Source organism: Saccopteryx bilineata, chromosome 9 (genome assembly GCF_036850765.1).
Source record: "Saccopteryx bilineata isolate mSacBil1 chromosome 9, mSacBil1_pri_phased_curated, whole genome shotgun sequence".
NCBI lineage: Eukaryota > Metazoa > Chordata > Mammalia > Chiroptera > Emballonuridae > Saccopteryx > Saccopteryx bilineata.
Genome location: NC_089498.1, coordinates 3,439,162 through 3,452,738, shown reverse-complemented (window position 1 = coordinate 3,452,738; position 13,577 = coordinate 3,439,162). Strand labels below are relative to the sequence as shown.

General features: G+C 41.6%; 1 protein-coding gene across 3 annotated transcripts in view; it reads right to left on the bottom strand.

Annotated features, from left to right (window-relative positions):
• Window positions 1-13,577, bottom strand: part of PHKB (phosphorylase kinase regulatory subunit beta) — a 124,895-nt gene that overhangs the window by 43,881 nt on the left and 67,437 nt on the right. The gene's annotated exons all lie outside the window — the stretch shown is intronic.

Below are 13,577 nucleotides of genomic sequence, written 5' to 3'. Positions count from 1 at the left end.
CAGAAAAGGGGAAACAGCCCAAACAGGCATCACGGGATGTTATTCCGCCACCGAAAGGAATGCAGTGCTGATGCACCTTGAAAACAGGCGAGGGGACAGAAGCCAGGCACAAAGGGCCACACATGACATGCTTTGAGGCAGATGAGATGTCGGAAGTGGCAAACCCATAGACAGAAAATGGGTCAGTGATTGTCTGGTGCTGGGGGGAAGAGGGCACTGGTAGGGGAGCGTGGGGTAACCACTAGAGGGGACGAGGTTTTGGGAGGGTGATGAAAATATTCTAGAACTGATGGTGGCAATGGCTGCACAACACTCTCTGAATATACTAAAAACCACTGCATTGTGATCTTAGGTACACCGTATGGTGCGTATTTAAACCTTGATAAAGCTGTTCTAAACACAACGCACTTGCATTCTCAAAGAAGGAAGCCAGTTCACACGGGGGAGACTGAGTGTTTTCCCTAATACCTAATTCTCAAGGGGATGTCTGAGATGGGGCGGTGTTGACGGGGCACTGAGCAGCACAGGGCAGTGACTTCCACTGCTGTCCTCTGTGAGCAGGGAAGCCCTTCCCACGAGGAGAGAGTCCCTGGTGGCAACTTCTGAGCAAACCCAGGGACACGGCAAGGGAGGCACGCAGGGTGTGGGGGGGGCAGGTGGGCAGAAGCACCAGGGGAGCAGTTCTCTGATGCACTCCGAGAGGCCCACCAGCACCAGAGGCTGCTGGGAGCGGGGATTCTCCACGCGCCTGAGGGGACCATGCTGGGAATGCGGGGGGTGGGGGGGGTGGGGGGTGCGCCCCTCGAATGCGATTCTGCACACACCCGCCAGAGTACAAGCGGGCAGATTCTGTGCAAATGTGTGCAGGGCATCCTCTCTGACTCAGCCATGGCTCATCTATAAAGTCACCTTAGCTGTATGCTCGGACAGGTGAAAGGTAACTGAGTAACAGGAAAAAAAAAAAAAAGAGAGAAAGACGCCCACTTCTCCCACAGGGAGTCAGCGCCTGCCTTCCGTCCCGCTGCCGGCAAGCTACGGAAACAGGCTCACGTGGCTCTGGGTCTCCAGTTCTACACTAATAGTGCAAGAAAAACACGACACCATGCTGACTTCTTGAATAAATTCACCCGTGTTTAATACTTACTGAAGAAAGAATTACACCTCATTTCCTCAGCTTTTAGGCAGTGAATAACGCTCAAGAAGCAGAGCAGGGAGTCTGCCACACACACACAAAAATGCTTGTAATTTCCTCGCAGCTTCGGGGGGGTTTCTCATTGTGTCTCTGTTCCCGGGTAACTTGCCGGCACACGGGCAACGTTATCCATTAGACAAAATCACCAGTGGCTTTCTAGTAATGCTGGGCAGATGTCTTTAATAGTAGTAACAACAGTGATATTAATAACAGAATAAGGAGGGGAAGGAGGAGCGGCCGCTGCCACCGCCCCAGAAGCTGCCCCAGCGACTGAGTCACAGCGTCTGCCCCGTTTCTGGCGTCGTCTGGTACTTCACGTGCGTTTGCTCATCAGTCCTCACAACACCCTCATCCTTGAACAGGTGACACAATGGAGGCACTGAGCGGTTAAGCAACTTGCCCACACGGCTGGTGAATGACAGGGCTGAGCTTCACACGCAGGGACTGACCCTCGCCCTTTGAGAACGATGACATTCTTCTATACAACATGGGTGCGAAAAGATACCGGGGGTGGGGGACAAATCAAGCCTAACAGGTCGTGGTTTTCCTACCAGACGAGGGAGCACATTTAGAGAACATTCTTTTCTCACTCTCAGAAAGATCATATTTTTGTAAAATTGAAACCGAACCACCATAGGCTAAAGTCCTATGATTTCAATTTATTAATACCAGTTTAGCTCATGACGCTGGGTTGATGAGGACAGTGATATTCTAAATAGCAGCAAATTATTTCTCTATCTCATTTGTCTGATCATCGAGACGTGGAAAAATTTCCACTACCAACAAGTGTTTTACATAATTAATGTCTCACTGTCTTGCCACAGAAATGAAATTCTATCTTTATTATTTTGTTAATTATAAATGATGACAGATAAATTAAGAAATCTTATATCCTTGGAAAGTATAAATACTTATCTATCAAAATTGACAGGAATAAAATAGCTAAGTCTTTTGAAGAAGCGTATTTCTTTGCACACCTTCTCATCTCCCTCCCTGCACGGCCTCTGTGTGCCTGGCTGACGGCTCCCCTGGGACCCGACGGGCACCAGGTGTCTCATAGGTACTCAAGAGACACAAAAAACAAAGTAATAATAAATGGGTGGGTTCACGCATTTGGAAACATTAATTGCTATCATTGTTACTTTCATTTCTGTCATGATTAAAAGTGACTAATACCTTAAAAGGTCAAGGTAATAGATTCTTTTTTTCTCGCTGCACTGATTTATATCATCCGGAAGCCAAACGGGGCGCCTCGCTGTGCCAGTTCTGTGGCCCTGTGTCGTGGTGGAGACAGACAAGCCTGAACGAACGGACACAGACTACCTACATGAACAGAGCAAGGACAGGAGACGGTGCCTTTCTGCAGTTCCCGGCCTGGGACCACTCCTCACAGACAATCAAGCATTGCTCTAAATAGAAGAGCTGTCTTTAAACCCTTAGAGGGCAGATCAGGGCACTAATATCTGCATTTTTTTGTGCACAGAAAGATTTATGAAGTATACTCTGAGTTGAACTCAAACAATAACTGTTGAAAGTATAAAGAGCATATTAAGAAGAATTTTTGTTTCTTTAATGAAACGATGATTTAAGAAACATTTAACAGAACAAATAATTTCTTTTTGTACCAGGACACCGAAATTACACAGGACACAGTAAGACAGGTTCCGCAGATATTTCCAGGGTAGAATCATGCGCTTCAAAGCCTAACCAATGTGCGGCAGGCTGCAGCGACACATAGTAACATAGGTACTGAGAAACAAGCCCTGGAGACCACAGGAATGTGTAGCACAGCACAGAGAATACAGCCAGCAGTGACACTAATAACTACGTGGGTGACAGGCCCCAGCTAGGCTTCTCAGGGAGAACACGTCATGAGTTACATATATGTCTAACCACTAGGCCGCACACCAGAAACTAATATAAAATAATATTAAATGTCAAATGGAATTGGAAATTTTATAAAAATGAAAAAGAAATGAGCTACGGAAAGAAACAAAATGTAGATCCTGGAGCCTTATACCTTATACTCCAAATTTCAAATATACATACGTATTCTTAACTCAATGGATTGACAGGGATGAACTTTCTAAGGTTGAATGCTAAATTCTGTGGTAAAATTTAGAAAGGAAATGATAGCTCTGAATATATACATATATATATACATATATATATATATATATATATATGTATATATATAAAGATTTTACATCTTATCCATTGAAAACCAGCATGAGTGAAGTTTAAAGGTAAAGAAACCAGGAGAAGGCCGGACCGGCTTAGAACACCTTATATGCAAACACCCTTGCAGACTGATGAAAAGAACCATAAAACCAAGGTTCAACGGGCACAGCAGATTACCTAGACACTTTACGGAGGACAGAGAAATGACAAAGAAATATGCTTTTAATAATCAGCATGTAAATGAATATAAGATACAAAGTAAAATCTTATTAAGTTAGCAAAGTACTTATTCTATTTATTTATGTAGAGAGACAGACTCCCGCATGCGCCCAAGGCGATGCTCTGTCCATCTGGGGCATTGCTCCGTTTCTACTGGAGCCATTCTAGCACCTGAGGCAGAGGCCATGGAGCCATCCTCAGCGCCCGGGGCCAACTTTGCCCCAGTGGAGCCTTGGCTGTGGGAGGGAAAGAGAGAAATAGAGAGGAAGGAGAGGGAGAAGGGTGGAGAAGCAGATGGGCACTTCTCCTGCATGCTCTGACTGGGAATTGAACCCTGGACTTCCACATGCCAGGCCGACGCTCTACTGCTGAGCCAACCAGCCAGGGCCACAAAGTACTTATTTTTAATGAGTATATTTAATGCCATGAAGGCCACAGGTGACGCGATCCCTGCAGATTCCTGAACAAATCAATACAGTCTCGCCAGCCATGGGCTGTGTGACCTGGAGTGAGTTGCTAAGTTCTTCTGAGCCTCAGTGATGACACGTAGAACTCACTCCACAGAGAAGGTAGGAGGGCTGCTCAGGATGACACGCAGAACTCACTCCACAGAGAAGGTAGGAGGGCTGCTCAGGATGACACGCAGAACTCACTCCACAGAGAAGGTAGGAGGGCTGCTCAGGATGACAGTGGTCCAGGGCAGAGCACAGAACCTGACGTTCCCTGGCAGGTGTGGCTGTTGGCAGTCCTGGGAAGCAGTCTGACAGTGAGCATGCAGAGTCCCCTGAGAGGCACGGGCCTGCTGCTTCCATATTCAGTGTTACTGATATATTTGAGGGTGGGGTTATAAATGTTTATACACGCTTTCTGGAAGTCAGATTTCCTTTAAGCTAAACAACTGATATGTTAGTGTCTCTCTTTAAAGAATATTGAATAAGAAAAGATATTATGCGATAAACACTTTTAAAGTTATTTTTTTCCAAAGAACTGAAAAAGATCCACTGCTTTATTCAAACTGACCACCTCTTACATGAACAGGTCCAAACTTCCATTTATTTAATAACTGAACATATAGTTAGTGATCATTTCATTTTAAGACAAGTCAAATGTTATATCTTAATACATCTTATTTGGTTTAAAATAAACATGTCTAAAATTTACCTATTTTATAGCAAACAATGTTTTCCTCAAAGTCTAATTTCTCTAAAGAAAAAAAAAAGCTGTAATAATTATTTTCTGAGAACACAGTGGGTGGTTGAAATAGCGCACTGAGTCGTTCTGCTGTGACCATGGCACAGAAGCCACACCGTGTTTGCTGTCCATCATTCGCCAAGTCACACACAGAGCAGAGTATTCCGACAGGTTCCACTGGACACAAGCTCGCCTGAGTTAATAGCCATCTACCTTTACAGACTGTTGTAAAAACTTTACTGTTCTACTATTTTCATGTAACTCCAACCAACTGCCCACAAAATATTGTCAAACAAGTGTCCGACTGGGGCCCCTTTAAGGCATAAAAGAGGCTTTGTTCGTTGAGCCGGCGGTGTCTGGGATCTTAATGATGTCCCCAGAGGCTTAAGGGTTCTCGGGGCAAGTGTACAATAGCGAAGATCAACTGGAGGGTTCAATCTTCTGAGCTCTCGTTCCTCTGAACCGTTCGCCAGACGACCCCCGCTGGGGCAGAGCGCCGGCCGCCTGGCGTCTCTCCCAGCCTCGGACCGCTGGGCGTGGGCGCCATCATTCCCGACGCACCTGCTGCAGGTTCTCTGCTGTCTTTTCGGGAGCTCGGCAGGGAAAAGAGGAATGGACTCTTCTTTGAAGTCTTTCATCTTCTTTTTGATCACGAAACAGAGATGAAAGCATGATCTGGACTATTTCTGTTCACTCCGGCCTTAAACTAAGAAAATACTATTTACATTCAAAATCTATTTGCCTTCCATACATTGATTTTGGCATGAGGAAGGTCCAATGTTATTTTTTACTGACTGATACCGTTTTTAATCTTTTCATGGAGTGACGTCACGGAAATGGCGCCGTGAGAAGCGCGTCCGACAGCTCTCCCCTAAATCACAACAAATTTATCAACTAGAAACAGAAAAATTTATCCTCGGAGCATTCCGGAGTTCCACACAAACTGAAAGCAAAAGGACTGTTATCACTTGAATCTGAGAGACGAGGGTGTGGAGGAAGCTACCGCAGCGACGCTCATTCAAGCCGCGAGGGAGTGCGCCTGCGTGCTATCAATAAGACCACCCTCAGATGCCGATAAGAAAGAGGAAATCGAATATTATGGATACAAAAGAAAGAGAGGTAACACAAATAGATGTGGAAAAATCTATGGAGAAAAGACTTAACATATTGGAAGCCTTGGAGCTAAATGACAGAGAATTTAAAATAGAAATCTTAAAAATACTCAGAGATATACAAGAAAACACAGAAAGGCAATATAGGGAGATCAGAAAACAACTCAATGAAAACAAAGAATATATTACCAAGGAAATTGAAACTATAAAAACAAATCAAACAGGAATGAAAAACTCAATTCACGAGCTGAAAAACGAGATAACAAGTTTAGCTAACAGAACAGCCCAGATTGAAGATAGGATTAGTGAAATAGAAGACAAACAACTTGAGGCACAACAGAGAGAAGAAGAAAGAGACTCAAAAATAATAAAAAATGAGAAAGCCCTACAGGAATTGTCTGACTCCATCAGAAAGAATAACATAAGAATAATAGGTATATCAGAGGGAGAAGAGAAAGAAAATGGAATGGAGAATATACTCAAACAAATAATAGACGAGAACTTCCCAAGCCTGTGGAAGGAATTAAAGCCTCAAATTCAAGAAGCAAACAGAACACCAAGTTTTCTTAACCCCAACAAACCCACTCCAAGGCACATCATAATAAAGATGACACAAACCAATGACAAAGAAAAAATTCTCAAGGCAGCCAGGGAAAAGAAGAGTACAACATATAAAGGAAGGCCTATTAGATTATCATCAGATTTCTCAGCAGAAACTCTACAAGCTAGAAGAGAGTGGACCCCAATATTTAAAGCCCTGAAAGAGAGGAACTTTCAGCCAAGAACACTATACCCATCAAAGCTATCCTTCAAGTATGAAGGAGATATAAAAACATTCACAAATACAGAAAAGATGAGAGAATTTATCAACAGAAAGCCCCCACTCCAGGAAATACTAAGGGGGGTTTTCCAACCAGATTCAAAGAACAAAAGAAAACAACACCACAAGTAACAGCTCCACCAAGAACACAATAAAACCAAACTTAAACTGTGACAACAAAGGAAAAAAAGGAGGGAGAGGATGGAGATTAACAGTAGCAAAGGATGATGAAGTGCAGAAATACTTATAAGATAGGGTACTACAATGAATATGGTAGGTACCCTTTTCATTACTTAATGGTAACCACCCTTAAAAAAACCACCACAAAAACACTTGACTTAAAAAAGGTAGCAACAGAGGAAAGAAGTATGGAACACAAACAAACAAAAACAAATGATAGAAAAACAAAAGAGAAGAATCAAACTAGATACAAAACTAACAGAAAGCAATTTATAAAATGGCAGTAGGGAACCCACAAGTGTCAATAATTACACTAAATGTAAATGGTTTAAACTTACCAATAAAAAGACACAGAGTAGCAGAATGGATTAAAAAAGAAAATCCAACTATATGCTGCCTACAAGAAACACATCTAAGCAACAAGGATAAAAACAAATTCAAAGTGAAAGGCTGGAAAACAATACTCCAAGCAAACAACACCCAAAAAAAGCAGGCGTAGCAATACTCATATCTAATAATGCTGACTACAAGACAGAAAAAGTACTCAGAGACAAAAATGGTCATTTCATAATGATTAAGGGGAAGTTGAATCAAGAAGACATAACAATCCTTAATATATATGCACCAAACCAAGGAGCACCAAAATATATAAGACAGCTACTTATTGACCTTAAAACAAAAACTAACAAAAATACAATCATACTTGGAGACCTCAATACACCGCTGACGGCTCTAGATCGGTCATCCAAACAGAGAATCAATAAAGATATAGTGGCCTTAAACGAAATACTAGAACACCTGGATATGATAGACATCTACAGGACACTTTATCCCAAAGCGACAGAGTATACATTTTTCTCTAGTGTACATGGAACATTCTCAAGAATTGACCATATGTTGGGCCACAAAGACAATATCAGCAAATTTAGAAAAATTGAAATTGTACCAAGCATATTTTCTGATCATAAAGCCTTGAAACTAGAATTCAACTGCAAAAAAGAGGGGGAAAAACCCACAAAAATGTGGAAACTAAACAACATACTTCTAAAAAATGAATGGGTCAAAGAAGAAATAAGTGCAGAAATCAAAAGATATATACAGACAAATGAAAATGAAAATACGACATATCAGAATCTCTGGGATGCAGCAAAAGCAGTAATAAGAGGAAAGTTCATATCACTTCAGGCCTATATGAACAAACAAGAGAGAGCCGAAGTAAACCACTTAACTTCACACCTTAAGGAACTAGAAAAAGAAGAACAAAGACAACCCAAAACCAGCTGAAGAAAGGAGATAATAAAAATCAGAGCAGAAATAAATGAAATAGAGAACAGAAAAACTATAGAAAAAATCAATAAAACAAGGAGCTGGTTCTTTGAAAAGATCAACAAAATTGACAAACCCTTGGCAAGACTCACCAAGGAAAAAAGACACAGGACTCAAATAAATAAAATCCAAAATGAAAGAGGAGAGATCACCACAGACATCATAGAAATACAAAGAATTATTGTAGAATACTATGAAAAATTATATGCCACCAAATACAACAATCTAGAAGAAATGGATAAATTCCTAGAACAATACAACCTCCCTAGACTGAGTCATGAAGAAGCAGAAAGCCTAAACAGACCAATCAGCAGGGAGGAAATAGAAAAAACTATTAAAAATCTCCCCAAAAATAAAAGTCCAGGCCCAGACGGTTATACTAGTGAATTCTATCAAACATTCAAAGAAGACTTGGTTCCTATTCTACTCAAAGTCTTCCAAAAAATTGAAGAAGAAGCAATACTTTCAAACACATTTTATGAGGCCAACATAACCCTCATACCAAAACCTGGCAAGGATGGCACAAAGAAAGAAAACTACAGACCAATATCTCTAATGAATACAGACGCTAAAATACTAAACAAAATACTGGCAAACCAAATACAACAACATATTAAAAAAATAATACATCATGATCAAGTGGGATTCATCCCAGAATCTCAAGGATGGTTCAACATACGCAAAACGGTTAACGTAATACACCATATCAACAAAACAAAGAACAAAAACCACATGATCTTATCAATAGATGCAGAAAAGGCTTTTGATAAAATACAACACAATTTTATGTTTAAGACTCTCAACAAAATGGGTATAGAAGGAAAATATCTCAACATGATAAAGGCCATATATGATAAACCATCAGCCAACATCCTATTAAACGGCATAAAACTGAGGACTTTCTACCTTAAATCAGGAACATGACAGGGTTGTCCACTCTCTCCACTCTTATTCAACGTGGTGCTAGAAGTTCTGGCCAGAGCAATCAGACAAGACAAAGAAATAAAAGGCATCCATATCGGAAAAGAAGAAGTAAAGCTATCACTTTTTGCTGATGATATGATCCTATACATCGAAAACCCAAAGGACTCCACAAAAAGATTATTAGAAACAATAAACCAATACAGTAAGGTCGCAGGATATAAAATTAACATACAAAAGTCCATAGCCTTTCTATATGCCAACAATGAAATATTAGAAAACGAACTCAAAAAAATAACCCCCTTCACGATTGCAACAAAAAAAATAAAATACCTAGGAATAAACATAACAAAGAACGTAAAGGACCTATATAATGAAAATTACAAAGCATTGTTAAGGGAAATCGAAAAAGATACAATGAGATGGAAAAATATTCCTTGTTCTTGGATAGGAAGAATAAATATAATCAAAATGGCCATATTACCCAAAGCAATATACAAATTTAATGCAATTCCCATCAAAATCCCTATGAGATTTTTTAAAGAAATGGAACAAAAAATCATCAGATTTATATGGAACTATAAAAAACCCCGAATAGCCAAAACAATCCTAAGGAAAAAGAATGAAGCTGGGGGCATTACAATACCTGACTTTAAACTATATTATAGGGCCACGATAATCAAAACAGCATGGTATTGGCAAAAAAATAGACACTCAGACCAATGGAACAGAATAGAAAGCCCAGAAATAAAACCACATATATATGGTCAAATAATCTTTGATAAAGGGGCCAACAACACACAATGGAGAAAAGAAAGCCTCTTCAACAAATGGTGTTGGGAAAACTGGAAAGCCGCATGCAAAAGAATGAAACTCGACTACAGCCTGTCCCCGTGTACTAAAATTAATTCAAAATGGATCAAAGACCTAAATATAAGACCTGAAACAATAAAGTACATAGAAGAAGACATAGGTACTAAAATCATGGACCTGGGTTTTAAAGAACATTTTATGAACTTGACTCCAATGGCAAGAGAAGTGAAGGCAAAGATAAATGAATGGGACTACATCAGAATTAAAAGTTTTTGCTCAGCAAGAGAAACTGATATCAAAATAAACAGACAGCAAACTATATGGGAACTGATATTTTCAAATGACAGCTCAGATAAGGGCCTAATATCCAAAATTTACAAAGAACTCATAAAACTCAACAACAAACAAACAAACAATCCAATAAAAAAATGGGAAGAGCCTGACCAGGTGGTGGCGCAGTGGATAGAGCGTCGGACTGGGATGCGGAAGGACCCAGGTTCGAGACCCCGAGGTTGCCAGCTTGAGCGCGGGCTCATCTGGCTTGAGCAAAAAGAGCTCACCAGCTTGGACCCTAGGCTCCAGCAAGGGGTTACTCGGTCTGCTGAAGGCCCGCGGTCAAGGCACATGTGAGAAAGCAATCAATGAACAACTAAGGTGTCAAAACGAAAAACTGATGATTGATGCTTCTCATCTCTCTCCGTTCCTGTCTGTCTATCCCTGTCTATCTCTGCCTCTGTAAAAAAAAAAAAAAAAAAAAAAAAAAAAAAATGGGAAGAGGACATGAACAGACACTTCTCCCAGGAAGAGATACAAATGGCCAACAGATATATGAAAAGATGCTCAGCTTCATTAGTTATTAGAGAAATGCAAATCAAAATTACAATGAGATACCACCTCACTCCTGTTAGATTAGCTATTATCAACAAGACGGGTAATAGCAAATGTTGGAGAGGCTGTGGAGAAAAAGGAACCCTCATTCACTGTTGGTGGGACTGTAAAGTAGTACAACCATTATGGAGGAAAGTATGGTGGTTCCTCAAAAAACTGCAAATAGAACTACCTTATGACCCAGCAATCCCTCTACTGGGTATATACCCCAAAACCTCAGAAACATTGATACGTGAAGACACATGTAGCCCCATGTTCATTGCAGCACTGTTCACAGTGGCCAAGACATGGAAACAACCAAAAAGCCCTTCAATAGAAGACTGGATAAAGAAGATGTGGCACATATACACTATGGAATACTACTCAGCCATAAGAAATGATGACATCAGATTATTTACAGCAAAATGGTGGGATCTTGATAACATTATAAGGAGTGAAATAAGTAAATCAGAAAAAAACAAGAACTACATGATTCCATACATTGGTGGAACATAAAAATGAGACTAAGAGACATGGACAAGAGTGTGGTGGTTACCAAGGGTGGGGGGGGAGGGAGGACATGGGAGGGAGGGAGGGAGAGAGTTAGGGGGAGGGGGAGGGGCACAGAGAACTAGATAGAGGGTGACGGAGGACAATCTGACTTTGGGCAAGGGGTTTGCAACATAATTTGATGACAAAATAACCTAGACATGTTTTCTTTTAATATATGTACCCTGATTTATTAATGTCATCCCATTACCATTAATAAAAATTTATTAAAAAAAAAAAAATCTTTTCATTTTTTTAAGCTCAATTTGCTTACGTGGAGTACGGCCATTTCTGCATTCCCAATTCACTGGCCTTCTCAGCTGTGTCCAGGGGCTTTGCTCAAACAGCACTCTTTCTAGCTGCTATCAACCTCAGGTGGGACGTACAGCCACAAGCAAGATCAAGGGCTGGAGCTCAGCCCCTCGTTCCAGGGACCAGTGTCCCGCTGCAGAATCACAGCTTTTCTTCTTCTTTTTTTTCCTCCCGAAATGAGACAGACTCCCACATGTGCCCAACTGGGATCCACTCAGCATGCCCACCAGGGGGCGATGTTCTGCCCATCTAGGACGTTGCTCCGTTACTGCTGGAGCCATTCTAGTGTCTGAGGCAGAGGCCATGGAGCCATCCTCAGCGCCCGGGCCAACTTTGCTCCAATGGAGCCTTGGCTGCAGGAGGGGAAGAGAGAGACAGAGAGAAAGGAGAGGGGGAGGGGTGGAGAAGCAGATGGGCGCTTCTCCTGTGTGCCCTGACCGGGAATCGAACCCGGGACTTCCACATGCTGGGCTGACACTCTACCACTGAGCCAACCAGCCATGGCCAGAATCACAGCTTTTTATCATGCTCATTTCCTTTTTTGTTTGTTTGTTTTTTGTTTTTTTACAGAGACAGAGAGAGTCAGAGAGAGGGATAGACAGGGACAGACAGACAGGAACGGAGAGAGATGAGAAGCATCAATCATTAGTTTTTCGTTGCGACAGCTTAGGTGTTCATTGACTGCTTTCTCATATGTGCCTTGACCATGGGGCTACAGCAGACTGAGTAACCCCTTACTTGAGCCAGTGACCTTGGGTCCAAACTGGTGAGCTTTGCTCAAACCAGATGAGCCCGCGCTCAAGCTGGCAACCTCGGGGTCTTGAACCTGGGTCTTCCGCATCCCAGTCCAACGCTCTATCCACTGCGCACTGCCTGGTCAGGCACGCTCATTTCTAATGTCCAAGTGCGGTGGACAGAATGAATGAGTCTGACGTGGAAATCCTTGTCCGCATACATGCTAACTCCTCATTTACCTGGGAGTACTGATAAGGCTTCTATGTATCCATGCCAGAGAGATAAAAAGTAACATTCCAACCACAGATAACCTTACCAACTTGGGCTTGATTCTAACAAAACTAGCCCATGAATGTGTTTTTTCTTTTCCTTTTCTTTTCCGTGAAAGCAACATCTGCAGAAGTAATATGAACCCTTTACCAAAAGCTGCCCATTTTGTGGAAGAAATTTTTTCTTCTCGTTCTTCAATTAGCATTTTTATATGGAGACCCAGAAAATACAGTGAGGAGACGAGAAAATTGCTAACAGCATTAACCTAATTCTCTCTTCTCTGGTGAGAGTCTAGGGGCTCTTATATATTATTTGTGTGAGGCTTGAATTGGAAATCAGGACTGTGAAATACCCTTCCCTAAAGAGATGCAAAAAAATAAACCAACCATGATTACCTCTACAGCCACAAGGAATCGAGCTCTGAGGCAGTGGTGCTAGGAACAATAGAGACAGTATCGCTCTCCTTCAGTAAAGCGGTTCTTCTAGTGCGGGGAGAGCATTTACCACCAGCCTGTTTCATTATCTGTCAGCCATACAGGAGTCCTGACTTTCACACGATAGCCTTTTTGCTGGAAATGCTGATAAATACTTGAAATTTTAGCAAAGCATGGAGCAGAAAGATGCTCTTTCTGTGCTCATTAAACGAGCCTGCATCTCAGTGGGTCCAGAGTAGTCCTTTTCAGCTGAAGTTTTTGGAGTAGCTGAAAAATAATTCTTCAGAGAACTAGGAATAATGGTCCCATTAACGTCTAGCTCCCTGAGTGATCTGCCAACCTGTATTTACTCGAAAGAAGAGAACTTTGCGATAAGCGATCCCCTTTGGCAAGTGGTTCACTAAAGCTATGACCAAATATGACCGTGGCAGTAAATCAGAATTTTACTATGTTGT